Consider the following 15,723-nt stretch of genomic DNA (forward strand, 5'->3'; position numbering starts at 1 on the left):
TCTTTAGTGCTAGAAGATTGTGAGGGAAAACTGCCAACTAAAAACAGAGTTTCATTAGTGCAGAGATGGTTAGATGAATCAATGAATCTAAGATTGCTGATAGCCTCATCTATTTTATATCAATATTAAATATTTTACCTGTATCCCTTTAGCATCCAGCTACTCTGTTTGCTCTACAGACCTAGTGGTATCCCATACTTTCCCCGGGGGCAAAAGGCAGCTGGTTATCTTGTGCAGCTGCAAAACCCCTCAGCTTTTGCACGGGCCACTGAGTGGTTTTGTACCTCTTTCTGTATTCTGCAGTATGATTAAGGCTTAAAAAGGATGTTACCAAATTTTAATCTTACATTAAATGGGAGATAAAGAAACCATCATGCAGATATTACTGATATTAAGTAACAATGAATGCAAAAAATGTAAGGAACGTCCCTTAATTTCATATTTTCTCTTACCAGAGGAGATTGCTGAAACTTAATTCATGAACATCAAAACTAATTGATGCCCATTTGTGTTTGCTAACTCTCTCTGAGTTTCCAGTCATGTGTTTGTAAATAGTCTCAGTGAACACAACGGGACTATCCATGAATCAAAGCTTTTTTTACAAGTAATAATATAGATGTATATATTGCTACAAGCAGATGCATATATTGATACAAGTAAAACATAAACTGATAGGGCTAGGAAGAACAGTGTATCAAAGCAAAAGGTACTCCTGATCATTCTAATTTTTTCATGTGGTAAGTGATGGCAGCTTAACAAACAGACAGGTAAAGTATTTTTCTGTGTAAATATTTTTTATAAACATGTAATAGTATCATTTTCTGTAGAAAATAACATATAGTATTTAATTATCTGATGTAAATAAAATAAAAATCTATCCGTTGGAAATCTATGATTTTCAGATAATATATATCTATATTCAGGTCAAATTGAGAACTCCTTTGTTTGCATTTTGAATTAAAATCCATAAGCAATTTCTGTATTTAGAACATGTCTAAAAATGAAGGATATTAACATGTAAACCCAGATGTAGCACTGAACAAATCCACAGCTACCCATTGCCTGAGGTAAATCGGCGTTTCAAGACAGAATTGCAGAAGGCAGCTCATGAGCAACAGATTACAAAGAAGAGACAAACTCCAGAGAATAAAGTTGCAGCTAAAAAACATCTGCTCAAAGAAGTAGGAATTAAAAGTAACTGAAGAGAGGGTGCCACTGGTGTGGAGGCAGAGAGAATGCTCTTGAAGTGTGCTAGAGAAGCCAGGAAAAATGAGTAGTGAAGCATAGGAGCACATATTTCAGCACAGCAAGACCTGACAGGAACAACGGTGCTTGTCAGTCTAGGAAGCCCTACCAGAGTTATGATCACCTTGTACTTGGAAGCATTAGGAAAAAAGAAAGGAAAAGTCTAATGGTTGTGAGACTACTGAAAAAAGCTCTGTAGACTTTCTGAATAAACCCATTAGCTTTTAGGTGAAAACAGTAGCTTGTATTCTGCTCCTATCGTCCATTGGCTTTGCTAGTATTTGGCTTGCTTTACTTTGTGAGGAGTAAAACATCTGTAATGCTAGTCAGGAGTATTTTAATTGAATACTTTTGCTTACAAAATATGTATACAAATTCCTGTTCCTCTAAACATAGTAGAAATAAATAGCAGTACATTTATTTCTCATAAGTTTTGAACCCTTCTGATAATTCCTGTGAATCTAAAACATCATGTGTTTGCCCTCAAAGCTATGTAACTGCTCTGTTTATTTGTACAGTAGGATAGTAAGCTTCTTACTTGGATTTTTTTCTGTCAACTCCAGCATAATCTTTCATTCATTTGATTAATCTTTCACTGTTTGATTAGTGTTAGTATTTTCCGAGAATGTCTTCCTACATTTCCCAGATACTACTGTAGAAATGAGCACTTAATTGCTCTTTTAAATTTTGTTTTGCTGGAAGGAATCCACTGAGCACAGTTACCAAATTTAAACAAAGCACGATTGACAAGAAGCCACAAACAGCCTTAATAGCATCAATCTCCCATCCTAGAAGAAATAAAGATCAACTTTTAGTTCTTCCACTTCAGATACAGTAATTAAAACTTTTATGTGTTTGATTGATAACTACAAATTTAGTTTTGTAGTCATAGAGGTGTTTTTCAGCAAATTTGAAGATAATCTGTAGTTACAGGATCATAGAATCCTTAGGGTTGGAAGGGACCTCTGGAGATCATCCAAGACAAGCTCCCTGCCAGGGTAGGGTCACCAAGATTAGGTTACACGGGAACTTATCCAGGTGGATTTGAAAGTCTCCAGGAAGGGAGACCCCACAACCTTCCTGAGCAGCCTGTTCCAGCCTGCCACCTTCAATGGAAAGAAGTTCTTTATGTTGAGGTGGAACTTCTTGTGTTGTAGTTTATGGCTCCTCATCCTGTTGCTGGGCACCACTGAAAAGAGTCAGGCACCACCCTCTTGGCACCCTCCTTTGAGAGGTTTAAATGCATTAATGAGATTCGCTCTCAGTGTTCTCTAGACTGAACAGGCTCAGCTCCTGCAGTCTCTCCTCATAAGAGATGCTCCAAACTCCTCATCCTCTTTGTGGCATCCATTGGACCCTCTCCAATATCTCCTTTTGTTTCTTGTGTTGAGGAGCCCAGAACTGGACACAGTATTCCAGAGGTGTCCTCACCAGGGCTGAATCATCTCCTCCAACCTGCTGGCCACTCTTCCCGATGCTCCCCAGGACACCATTGCCCCTCCTGGCCATAAGGGCACTGCTGGCTCATGGACAACTTGTCATCCACCAGGAACCCCAGGTCCTTCTCCACAGAGCTCTCTCCAGTAGGTCAGTGCCCAGTCTGTGCTGGCACCTGGGGTTTTCCTCCTCACGTGCAGGACCCTGCACGTGCCCCATTGTGCTGCTCTCTGCCCAATTCTCCAGCCTCTCAGGGTCCCACGGAATGGCAGCAGAGCCTTCAGGTGATCGGCCACTCCCCCAGTTCAGTGTCACAGCAAATGGCTGAGGGGCCTCCTGTGCCACGGATAAACAAGTTGGATAAGGATGGGCCCAGTATTCCCTGGAGAATGCCAGTGACTACAGACCTCCAACTGGATTCTACTCTGCTGATCACCCCTGAGCTCTGCCATAGTTCTTTAAAATTGTACTGGAGGGGTGATTAAAACATGTTTCCACATTTTAAACTCTGATCACTGTCTACAACTTCTTTTTTCCACTTTAACTGATGGATGAATTCTTGACCTCTTTTAAAGGCAGTGGATGATTGAGCATTGACTTAATCAGATTTAACATTTTTTATTTAAATTAAATTTTATTTATTTAAATTAAAATTTAATTTAACACTTTGATTTAATGCAAACCTAATTCTATTGTATTTCTGACATCCAAGATACAGCAGTTTCCCTGCCTTTCCCTCACCCTTGGACCTTGTTCATTCCAGCTGCAGTAAGGCTGCAGAAAACTTTGAAGCTTTCATTTTAATACAAGCAGCACTTTGCTCCATGGTGTTACAGAGAGGGATGTGTCTCCTGTGTTTGAGAAATGAGTCTTCTCCTTACACAGGGCACAAGGTCTGCATTGTGCACCCTGACACAACAGATAAACTTCCTTGAAAACGGAACATTTTAATCTGATAACTTTGAATAAGGCAACATTTTCAGAAGTCATGTTTTCTTTAAATAGTAGACATTTTTGGTAAGAGAGAATCTATGCTAGAAAAAAGCTATGAAAAATGCCTAGAGTATGTTTAAAAATGAGAAACATCAGCAAATAAGGGTCCCTCTTTAAGTATTAAAATATTGATGCAGTGAAAACAACCAAAGCCAGTATGTTAAGAACATTATTTTAGACACTGTATATACATCTTATACAAGCAGACTGATTTAAATTACTCAACAGCAATCTTTTTAATGATAATTTTAAGTAATACATAATTTACTATTTTTGTAGAACTGATCCATTCTCCATCAGTGAAAGCAAGGTAAATTTGAATTTGAATATATTCTTTGGCCTTATATCTTAATTTAGCTCTTCCATTTTTTCCCTCATTTTTATGGAAGACAATTTTGACACAAATTCAGGCTGATTATGGCAGACTTTGGCAGACCAACCCGTTATTAATGCCTTTGAATTTCTGTACTTGTTTGAAATTTTTTTAATGTGTGTGGCATACAATGACTCTGATTAAACATTCTATTGGTACAGTAAACTAATATCATCTTATTTATAAAATTCCTTATTTCATAGCATCTGCCAAATTCAATATAAAGAGTTGATAACATACATTATTTCTTACCTCAACCCCTCTTTAAGAAATTGTGATCATGTGGGAAAATATGAAAGCCTTCAATAGTAAAAAAAAAAAAGTGTCCTTGCTAACAAATTGAATTCATAAGTAGTTTGCAGTCTGCTAAATTTATTGAACTTCACAGCTGTGGAGGCAAGCTTATATTCTTCGTGTGCAAGTTCTTCTACTCAGCCACCTCTGAGCAAGCAGCTGTATGATTACTCAGCTTGCCCTATTCTAAGGATGGATTGCAAGACTCGGCATTTTGATTTGAGCAGATGAATAGGAAACCGCAGGATGCAAACTGTAGGATGTAAACTTGCAGCACGTCAGCTGTTTTATAAAAATTGCCTCTGTGCACATTCCTACACTGCTGTAGCTCATGGGGAAGGTGGTGAGTCCGTCCCACTGAATGTTTATTCCTCTTGCATATACCATGGGATGGAAATGCCAGGTGTTAGTCTTCATGACTGACACAGCAGTATGTCAGCAATGTGCCAGTCATGGAAGCATACGTGATACACACTGAAATAACAGCTCTGTAACATTTCCTTGGCAAATTCAGCAGTGAGTAACTCCTCTTCCTTTGCTGCAGCAGAACAGGATGTATATACCTGCACGGCACACAAGAATGCAGAGAGACTGAGAAAGGGCTCCTGAGGGAAGTGTGATGTCATGAGAGGACAAAAAATTCTTCTGTATAAAGTCTTACCCTTTTCCCCTTTATTTCTGAGAAAGGAAGTGCTGCTTCCCTTACAGAATCCCAGGAATGGGTCAGGTTGGAAGGAACCACAGTGGGTCATCTGGTCCAAGCTCCCTACTCAAGCAGGGTCACCCTAGAGCACAGAATTGCATCCAGAGACTCCACAACCTCTCTGAACAATCTGTTCCAGTGCTCAGTCATCCACACAGTAAAGCAGCTCTTCCTCATATTCAGGTGGAACTTCCTGTGCATCAGTTTCTGCCATTCTCCTGTGCTACTGCTCAGCACCACTGAGCAGAGCCTGGATCCATACTCTTGGCACCCTCCTTTAGATACCCATAGACATGGATGAGGTCCCCTCTCAGTTGTTTCTTCTCCAGACTGAACAGTCCTAGCTCCCTCAGCCTTTCCTCATTAGAGAGATGCTCCAGTCCCTCAATCACCTTTGTTTTTCTGAGGAGCCCAGAAATGGACACAGCATTCCAGATGTGCCTCACCAGGGCTGGGCAGAGGGGCAGGATCCCCTCCCTTGACCAGCTGGCAGTGCCCTTCCTAATGGGCCCAGGATTCCATTGGCCTTCTTGGCCACAAGGACACACTGCTGGCTCATGGACAGTTTGTTGTCCACCAGGATCCCCGGTCCTTCTCCACAGAGCTGCTCCTCAGCACGTGGGCCCCCAGCCTGTACTGGTGCCTGGGGTTATTTCTCCCCACGTGAGGACCCTGCATCAGCCCTTGTTGAATTTCAGACAGTTCCCCTCTCTCTGCCCATCTCTGCAGCCTGTCGAGCTCCTTCTGAAGGGCTGCACAGCTCACTGGGGGTACTGCTCCTCCCAGCTTTGTGTTGTTGGTGAACTTGCTGAGGAGGCATCTGCTCCTGCATCCAAGTCACTGATGAACTCGTGAAACAATACTTGGGGACACCACTGGTGACAGGCCTCACACTAGACCCTGTGCCACCGATTACAACCCTCTGGGATCTGCTGTTCAGACAGGCCTCCAGCCACCTCACTGTCCAGCTATCCAGTCCACAATTCCTGACTTTGTCTATGAGGATATCCTGGGAGACCTTGTTGAAAGCCTCACTCAAAGGCAATCAGGATGGTCAAATGATCTGCCTTTAGTGAATCCATGCTGACTACTCCTGATCACCTTCTTGTCATCCATGTGACTAGAGATGGCCTCCAAAATGAGGCCCTCCACAACTTTTCCAGGGATTGCGTTGGTTGTTGTTGCCTGTGCAAATCAAAAAGAAACAGAGTATAAGATTGCCTTACAACACTTGCCTTATTTAAGTTAATATTTTTACATTATCTAGTGTGCTGTCATAAGAAGAAGTCCTATTGTGGTGATAAATTAATATCTGTTAAAAAACTATCAATGTGTCTCTCTTTTACTCATTACAAGTTATTTTTGTGGCTGTATGATCCTGAAAGTGCAGATCCTTCCAAACAGATCTCACTGCAATTATTCCATCACAAGCTGAAATTATGCTACTTAAGAGAAAAAGTTAAATGCATGCCTTGTGACAATTTACCAGTTGAAGATGAAAATGTCTTATTGAAATATACTGCTTGTATACATCTTTATTTATTTGCTTTAACTGTGCTAGGAAAATTAATTTGCAGGGGTTTCTTTCTTGACAATACTGCAGCACTAACACGGGTATAATAAGTAAGGTGAAGCCTATTATCTATTTCATAGAGATAAAATAATTAGTAAGTATTAGTGATTCTGTGAAGTTTTAGTTTTTGTGAATTTTTTTTTTTTCAGAAATTTTAACTGGCAGTAGCATGAGAGTCAAACCAAATACTCATCTCAGAGTTCCTCATATACCTGTTTGGCAAACTGTCAAAAAAAGGTTTAGGCAAAAGCATTGTGGAAGTCATGATATGTTAACAACAGGAATGTCAATTTACTTGTTTAATTTAGACCTAAAATGTGATTACCTGTTGTATAAGCTATTCTCTACAGATTGATATCTGAACGGAATGGAGATTCATTTAAGAGATTATCCCACATGGATTAGTTGTAGGGATTAATATATCTAGTAAATTTTGTTAGGAATGGGTTTCTGACCTAAACAATTGGTGGCAAGTAGTTAGTATTTAGCACAAGATACGCATCCATGGCATTACAATTAATTTTGATTTTTTTCTTTTATCTTAGGTTGCCATCATTATATATTTTCTGGGTTTTTAACATTTCTTAGTATCTTCAAGATTAAGAAGATAGAAGAGAAGAAAAAGATAGCAATACTAATTGTATTGTGAAGGCATTTTTGCTGTTAGATAACTAGATGTTAGGAAACTGCTTTTGTTTTCTGTCTGCTGCTATAGAAAGAATGCAGTGAAAACTGAGTGTCGTACATTCTGAAATTATTAGATTGAGTAAATATAATTTTAATGGTATGCCATTGTTTGAAAATTTATTTTATAATACCAAAGCATTTTCCAATTTCAAAAAAGAAATTATGTAATAAACAGCCTTATCCTAGGTGGACTGAAATATAATTAATAATAAACTTTATTCTACTTAAACAATGTTCTCAGAGACTGTGCAAACTTTTTTGGAATTTGAGATAGGTACCTGTTGTTCATACCTATTTGAAAAACAGAAGTATTATTCTCAGGAGCATCCAAAATTAGGATACAGTATTATTTTTGGTTTGTTTTTATTCATTGACTGCTACTTAAAATTGTTACACTTGCAACTCTACAAACAGCCAATGATGAGTAGGACCATGATGAAAGAAAGCTGTTGATGAGATGCCCATGTCTGAGTCTCTTTATTCTACTTTGAGATAACTCTGTGCCTCAATAATGATTTTGTCATTTTTCTTTTTCTTTGAAGACAGGATAAAGACAGTAGATTATGAACTGTCATCTGCACATTTAGCTGCCCTTTGTTTTGTTCATCACAGTACCTAAACTTAAGTAAGCCTTTCTGTCAGTCCTAAAAAACTTACTGCATGTAGTTGTTCTACTTTCTTTGAATAGAAATTTATGGAGTAAGAAGAAAGCAAGATCAAAAATTCACAGTTTTTACTTGATTGAGAGTTTGTAAGAAAATAGAACAAAGCAGTAACTAACAGTGCTGGGAACATAGCAGGAGCTACATGTAGCAAAAGTATTTGACACAAGTTTTCTCATCTGTAAAATTTTATACATCACATGCCTTCCTAATCCAAAACTAATCCAAATCTATCAAATCTCATTTTTTCAGGGGTAGTGAGGGTGATTCTGAATGTGTATTTTACAAGGGGTTCTCAACTGCAGATGTTTCCTGAAGGATATTTGCCATCTGACCCTTACCCATTTTGTACACTCTCTTAATGCCAATTACAAAATGTTCACGTCCATTTTTGTGACTTTGACTACTTTTTATTGAAGAGCTTACTCTCAGCATGTAATTAATGCTCTTTATTATACTGCAATAAACAGGTATGACCTTTACTGGGATAAACAGTGCCGTTTATGTAAGCTTGGTTTCCTCTCCCTCGGCCGCCATCTATTGTACCTTTCGATTTCATCACTAGATGGCAACATAGCATAACTCCAGATCAAAAGTTGCTATAACCAGAAATGGGCTTTTCCTATCCCGTTTTTTACAGCAGGGCGTCAATAATTCACCTCCCCCCTTGAAATGGGAACTTACGCACTCTGGCAATTTCAGTAAATTGCTTCTCAACGGTGTGAGTTCTAGCATTACTTACTAACTGCTACTTTTTTATGCATCTGAACTGCAGTCAGAGAAAAGTCAGAGAAAATAAAACTGCTTTTTTTACAGTCTTTTTTTCTCCTACCAAATCCATTGGAAGGAGGAGAATCCATTGATTCATCTGAATTATCTCACATATGTTTGGTTATTTTGTTGAAACACCTTAAATTTAAGCCAGTGGCACATATGTTCACATCTAGAAGAGCAGAATTTGTATAATTTTTGACTTTACAAATATTTCATTTATTGAGATAAGTCTGGAATTTAATATATGGTAGAAACACCTGAAGTAAGTTTGGGGTGAAGCAAATTGTATCCATTAATCATATGCAAGAGACGCCTTACCATCCCTCTTGAGAGCACTGAGCCCATAGATAAATTCAAATTCTAGTCAGACTGGACAGGAAGATTATCACTAGACAAGGTATGAAAACTGAAATTTCAAGGTCAGTTTCTCTGGACATACATTTTCCAGTGAAATGAGAGAAAAAGAAACAAGACCACTCTTAAGTGAGCGACCAGCTGCTTTTGCTTTTGGAACCTCAAACTGACTCAACAGTTCTGCTCAGTATTTGGTAAACAGTTAGTTTTAGAGGCTCTTAGGCTTCTTAAGTCTTCTCTGAAACTCGGCTTCTCAGGAAACTCAAAACAGTTTGTTAGAGTAAGAATAGGTTCTGTCTTGCATCACATTTACTCCTGAAACCATAATTAGAATGCTTAATACTGAGCTGAATTGTTTGCTTTATGAGTTTCTGTTAGCCCTGATGTATTGAAACAGAATTGCTTGGGACTTGATATTTGAACAAGTCATCTGCTTAAAAGATGGTGGTCTTTTGTAGCCAAATCCATTATTATCCTATGTATTTAATGAATCATATTCTGCCAACTGAAATTAAGGAAGCAATATGGGAAGGCTGTTAATTAACTTTGATTATCCACATTCTCTTTTTCCTGAGAATGTTTTCAAGGAAACCTCATAGGTTTCAAACTAACTCCAGACTTGATGTATTTGAGCTACCAGAGCCATGTTCATGTCGACATATATCAAAATAAGGTGGCAGTATGTTTTGTACCTATAACTGGGAGGATGACACAGATCATTGATCTCTATAAGGAACCCATCAATTAATGCCTTAGTAGATTTCATTAATAATGTAGCAAATACACCAGCATGGCCAAGTGAAGCACATCAGCATACAGAATTACATCATGTGATTTGTTACTTTTATAGGCTTCTCTAAGTTAGTTGTTTAGCAAGCATACTGACATTTTCTGCTTTCAGTGCATTAGGGATGCATGTGTAACTACCAGCGTGATACATGCATAAACACATGCAGACACACAGAGACAATGTGTAAGAAACTAAGAACTCTTCTTCTAAAGATTTAAAAACTCCTGTTTTCAAGTTTGCAAGCCTACATGATTTATAATAAACCTATTCTTATGCAGAGGTTGTCTCTTATAAGTCCCATTTTCTTTTGCTGCTTATCAACACAACTCTTGCAGAACTATCACCTGCTCGGTGTATGCCTCAGCATGGCTTGCTATTAGTTCTTCTTAAAATGCCTTCTTCTACACACTCCTAGTAGCTCAGAGGAGGTTGTGGGAAAAGCAGGGAGGTGTCCTCAGTAACAGTATAACAGTAAAAGCTGTATTATTCCATGGTGCTATAATGTTACTCAGCCAAGTCCTTCAGTCAGGTGTAGTTCTCAGACAGCACTGGGATATGGGTATGGGTTTGGTAAGCTTAGCAGTTAAAGCCCAGCTGCAGGCAAATTTCGTTATTTTTCTCCCTGTTTTTATTTCATCATCTGTCTTATAGAATTAGAACAGAATTTGGAAATAGTTGTGTACCATTAAAGGTGCAGTTCTTCTACAAACGTGACATTAATCATGTAGCTGAATGTTTTTCAGTCAAGTTCAATTGACTGAGGTTTCCATCTTTCCAGTTTCTCTGTTTATGTGCTGTTTGTTCAATTTCCAGATTATGAACACTCAATGGACCTGCAGTATCTGAAGAAATTATAGCAAAAATGCATGGAAAGTGAACAGTACTTCAGGATTGCTTTGTTTTAGATATTTCTTATATTATTCCAAGGCTGAAAAAATAACTTCCTAGCCATGAAAATTGTATCTCCTTCTGTTCCCCACAAAACAGTGACCTCTCCATTAAACCATCTGCATGCTTCTCAACAACAGTTTTGTTTTAAAATGTTGGAACTTCCTATATAAAGGATGGATTCAGAACTTATACAGAAATAAAAGTATCCCTAGGTGCTTTGACCCATGGTCTGAATAACAATGGAAGTGATGTGACTTAACATATAATTGCATCATATTTTTAATAAATGGTACTTCTTATAAGTGAAAGCTAAGGACTAAAACAAAAGCTTCCTGAAAGTTAAATAACTGGAATATGTTCAAGATCCTGGTGTTCATCCCTCTATCCAGTGCAGGTAGGTTATCTCTAGTTCTCATTTGACATTTAAGATGTGGATGGTGTTCATCCAATGTCTGGATGAATCTATTTTAGATCTACTTTCCATTGATGTAATGCTGGTTTTGGAATTAAAAATGACCAGACAGCAACAAGTTTATTTAAAGAACATTTTGACATAAGGTCAGCACACTGTCTCTGGTTCTCACTGCATGAGCTCATGCAGCCATATGAAATCATTTTTAGGGTCACAGCTTAAATTTGTAAATGCGTTTCAGTGAAGCTCTTCCAATTACATTAGCTGCAAATGTATCCCAAACCATCTTGATTTCTTAATGTACATCCTTGATACCAACGTTAAGATATGATACTATTTACTTAATCACTGTGTCATTATTCCAACAGAGTAGAAAACAAGTACTTGGCAGCATGGACACCTTCTTGGATATAATGAAACATTTCATGACATAGAAGATACAGCAAACTGAATGAAGTTCTTGAATTTCCAAAATGCTGCTTCTTTATCTAGAGAGCTTGTTATCTATGACTCAGTCCCACCTAAATTTGTGTTATTGCTGATCTACAGTGGCTGCAGCTCCTACATTTTTTCCCCCTATTTATAATGAAGACAGATAATTTTGGGACTTAAAAAATTTTTACTTGCCTGTTCCTTGCAGATCTGTTATGAGGATGACATGCATAAATGCAACATCATTTGGGCTGCTGTGAGATGATGTATTTCCTACACTTACAAAAACAGCATTGGTAATGGATATTGTCAAGTATTTGGATCAAAATCTTCTCTATCAGGAATTCTTCATGGGATCACTATTCTCACTAGATTACTCTCAGTTAAGTAAATAAAGTAAATTTTAGAGTAGTTATGTTTTTAAATTAAATGGAAAAGTAATAGAAATTCCAGGTAGGAGATCATTGAAGCTACCCTTTTGTAAATGACAGCACCAGAAAAATTTATTTTATTGGTCTGTTAAGACTGAAAATTATTATTGTTTTTAGATTAACAGACATACCATGAAGACAGAGTTAGCACACTAAAGCTATTTATTCTTCAGATATTGTAAACCTGCATCTGTATCAGTATGATTTTAATAAGGCAACTCTGGTTTTCAGCCTTAGCATTTCTTACAGGAAGATAATTAGATTCTTTTTTGTCCGATTCTGTTTGACTAGAAGTTTAATGGCATAATAACTTTGATTTTTACCAAGAGAAGGTGACTAAAATAGCACGATAATTTTTCAGTACATCAAAAAGCGACTACTTTGCAGTTTTGTCATTGTAAGGCACTGGCTTTTGGATTACAATCACAGAATCATACTGAAGATACGTGGAATTCCTAAGTGGAACACAACTGTTACTAAGAAAAGTCCTTTTATTCATTATTCTAGCCTAAGGAAATCTCACAAGTCTTTTCCCATGGTAGTTGCTCTTCTTTACTTGGCTACTATAGGAAAATCAGCAGGTGCCATTCACCCAGCAGGCAATGGTATGTTTTTTTGGCTACTTGAGTCACCTGGTGACTGTACAAAAGACCAATCTCAGTCCATCTCTATGATGTTCATCTCAGTCCATCTCTATGATGTTCATCTCAGTCCATCTCTATGATGTTCAGTGGACCAGTGCTGGACATCACCACAGCCATGTCCTACAAAATTGTTCATGAAACTTGACAGATCTTACTCTATGATTTTGAGCTGCTGTTCTATTCAAAAACCTTTCAGACAGTGCAAGACCATATGGGAAAAAATCCCTCAGACAAAATTAGCCAGTTCCAAGGCCACAATAAATATCCATTGGAACAAGGCTTGCAAGATGAAGCTATCAGGATTACTGGGCACTCAGTCTTATCTGCTGATACATTCCATGTGACACAGAGGTGGATCCTAACAAGGCAGCCTGGTGATTGCTGTGCACAGAGCAGCAAATGAGGCACTGCAGACAAAGAACAAGAAGCAGTCAGGCAGAGTGGGGCACAACTGCCAGCCCAACCAGTGCACACTGCAGGCAGCCAGACCAAGGGTATTGCCAAGAATATTTTCATAAAAGGACTTGATAAATATTTCTATGTACCATAAAAAGGCATAGTGACAGCACCATAAGAGGATGTCAAGGCACTGAAGTAATTTTCTTGTTGATCCTTTTTAAACAGAAGTCAGGGCTCACAGAAGACTCTACCTGAGTTCCATTTCCATGTTGATTCAGCAAGAATCATGAGAAAGGAACCCATTAATCAATGTTCCAGTGTTCTTTGTTGGAAGGGTTTCTGCCACAAGGCCACTGAAGCTTCCCTGGCTGACCCACAAAAGTCTTGTGTTGCTGGCCCCGGCATAGGCAAGAGAGTTCTCTGTCCAAATGGGAAGACAAGCTGAGCCTTTGACCTTTTTTTCTTGTTAGACTGTGTGATGTTTAAAATAGAAGTGCACTTTAATATACTGTAGCTATAAACAGATCTGCATGACTCAAAATCAGGTCCAGCAACATACCTTACATGAGATAATGATTGAGCTCAAATGCAAAACCAAATTATAAAGGAGATGGAAGCAGGGCAAGCTAACAAGGACACGCAGGGACAGAACTGGCAAAATGTAAGCTTGGCTGGAATTGAAACTGGCAAGGAACATGAAGGGTAACAAAAGATGGGTTTGTAGGTGCATCAATAGCATAAGGAAGAAAATGGAAAAGGTGAACCCACTGCATGGTCAGGCTGGAGATCTACTAAAAAGGATAAAGAGAAGACTGAAGTACTTAGTGCCTCCTTCCTTCCCTCAGTCTTCATTGATAAATTCTGTTTTCAGTTTTTCTAGGTCTCCATTGCTATTAATTTTGTGGAATTACTACTTACAGCATCAATGGATCCAAAAAGGGACTCCTTAGATAAGCTGGACATGCACAATTCACAGGATGAGACAGGATTCCTTTGTGACTGCTGAGAGACCTGGCAGGTGCCATTGCAAGGCCACCCTTCACTGTCTTTGAACAGCTGTGATGACCAAGGGGGAAAAAGCAATCAATAACAGATGATTTTGAATGCTCATGTATTCTTTGTGACGGATTTCTATATTTTAATAATCTTTTAAGAAAATTTCCAGAAACTGCACTTCTCTGTGGATCTAAGGCATCTTAGGCTTCTCTAAATTCTCACTTATGGCTGAAAATTGGTGCTTCTCTAATCTTGACTATTTCTACACCTTTGAAAATGAAACAGATAACAGCATTTGCCATAAAGACAAATAAACCAGACTGCTCTTTAAATGTATTGCTCCAAGACAAGAATAGAAACACGTCACTGCATAAAGTAAATGTAGCAAAGATTGGTAAACAATGACTTTGGTTTGTGTTCTTTGAGATTTTCCGTGTTCCTATTAAGGGCTCAGGCACCTTCTTTTTCAATTTTACAGTGCAGAAGTCCCTGGGTACACACATTGTGCTTCTTTTGTGGTGACAGTGCCCACAAGTTATCTCTGTCCCTTGACCAAACAGCCAGACTGATCTCTGTGAGATCTTTGAGTGTCCCCATACCACACCTCCTCACTCTCCCAACTACTCAGATAAGTGCAAACCGCTGTAACACACACCATACATGGCACAGCTTTCTGCAGTATTCACTCATGCTTAACATTGCTTCTCACACCTACCTAATCAGTCTTTTAGTCCTCCTAAAGAAGGATTTTCTTGTCTTTTGCAGATAACTGCAGGAAAAGATAAGCTGCATCACTGAGGAAGTCAGAGCTGTAATATTGTGCTACTCCTCTACCTATAAAGTCTAGTATTTAAATGGAAAAATTCAATTTTTAAGTCAAATGAATGACACTTGGGATTTATTCTTCACAGAACATGAAATTTCTCTGTCCTGTCAGTACAGGCTACAAGTTATGTTTTCCTCTCCTTCTGCTTTACAATGCATCTTATAGACAGAAAACAAACAAGAGACCATGAAGACTAAGCGATTTGTAACAAGTCTTTCCAACACTCTCTTTCTTCCAGTTAATGCATACTGTTAATTGGAAATGGAGTCCCTCCCTTTTCAGGTAAGGTTTTTTACCTCTGCAGATTTAAGAAACAATAATATTTTCCTCAGTATTCTTCAACATGGAAGCAACTTTTTCCCACAAAAGGTTTCAGTTTAATAACCACAATTTCCCTAGCTTTTAGCCAAAGGAGCAAAGAACACCGGACATATGGACCCAATGGACATATGGACCTGTCCACACATTTTACTGGCAAAGTAAGGCATTACAGCCAACCTCAGGTTCACACACAGGTCCCGCAGGTGCCTGAATTACATATTCTGACAATCAGGAGCCAGATGTGGTTTAAGTTTTTGTGACAGTACTCGTTTCCTCTAGCAAAGATCACTCCCTAAAGCAGGAATTGCTTTTTTAACTGCCTGCATCACCATCAGTACTCGAGGGACAAAGCTGTTCTGCACACAAAATGGAGCTCAGCAGCCAACTGGAATTTTAGCTAAGAAAGAGGAGCTAAACATCTAAATGTCTGCAGCCAGAAATGAGAGTGGAAGCCAGGATACCGCTGGGGTGGTATCCTTTGTCCCA

The 15,723-nt window shown here is 38.6% G+C and overlaps 1 long non-coding RNA gene across 1 annotated transcript; it reads right to left on the reverse strand.

Annotated features, from left to right (window-relative positions):
• Nucleotides 1–453: 453 nt before the first annotated feature.
• Nucleotides 454–15,712, reverse strand: LOC135297289 (uncharacterized). The gene is made up of 3 exons (XR_010359330.1): nt 14,806–15,712; nt 14,013–14,150; nt 454–6,230 (listed from the first exon to the last, which is right to left on the reverse strand). It is a non-coding gene; the product is annotated as an uncharacterized LOC135297289 (long non-coding RNA).
• Between the last annotated feature and the right edge of the window lie 11 nt (nt 15,713–15,723).

This window comes from Passer domesticus, chromosome 3, assembly GCF_036417665.1.
Source record: "Passer domesticus isolate bPasDom1 chromosome 3, bPasDom1.hap1, whole genome shotgun sequence".
Lineage (NCBI taxonomy): Eukaryota > Metazoa > Chordata > Aves > Passeriformes > Passeridae > Passer > Passer domesticus.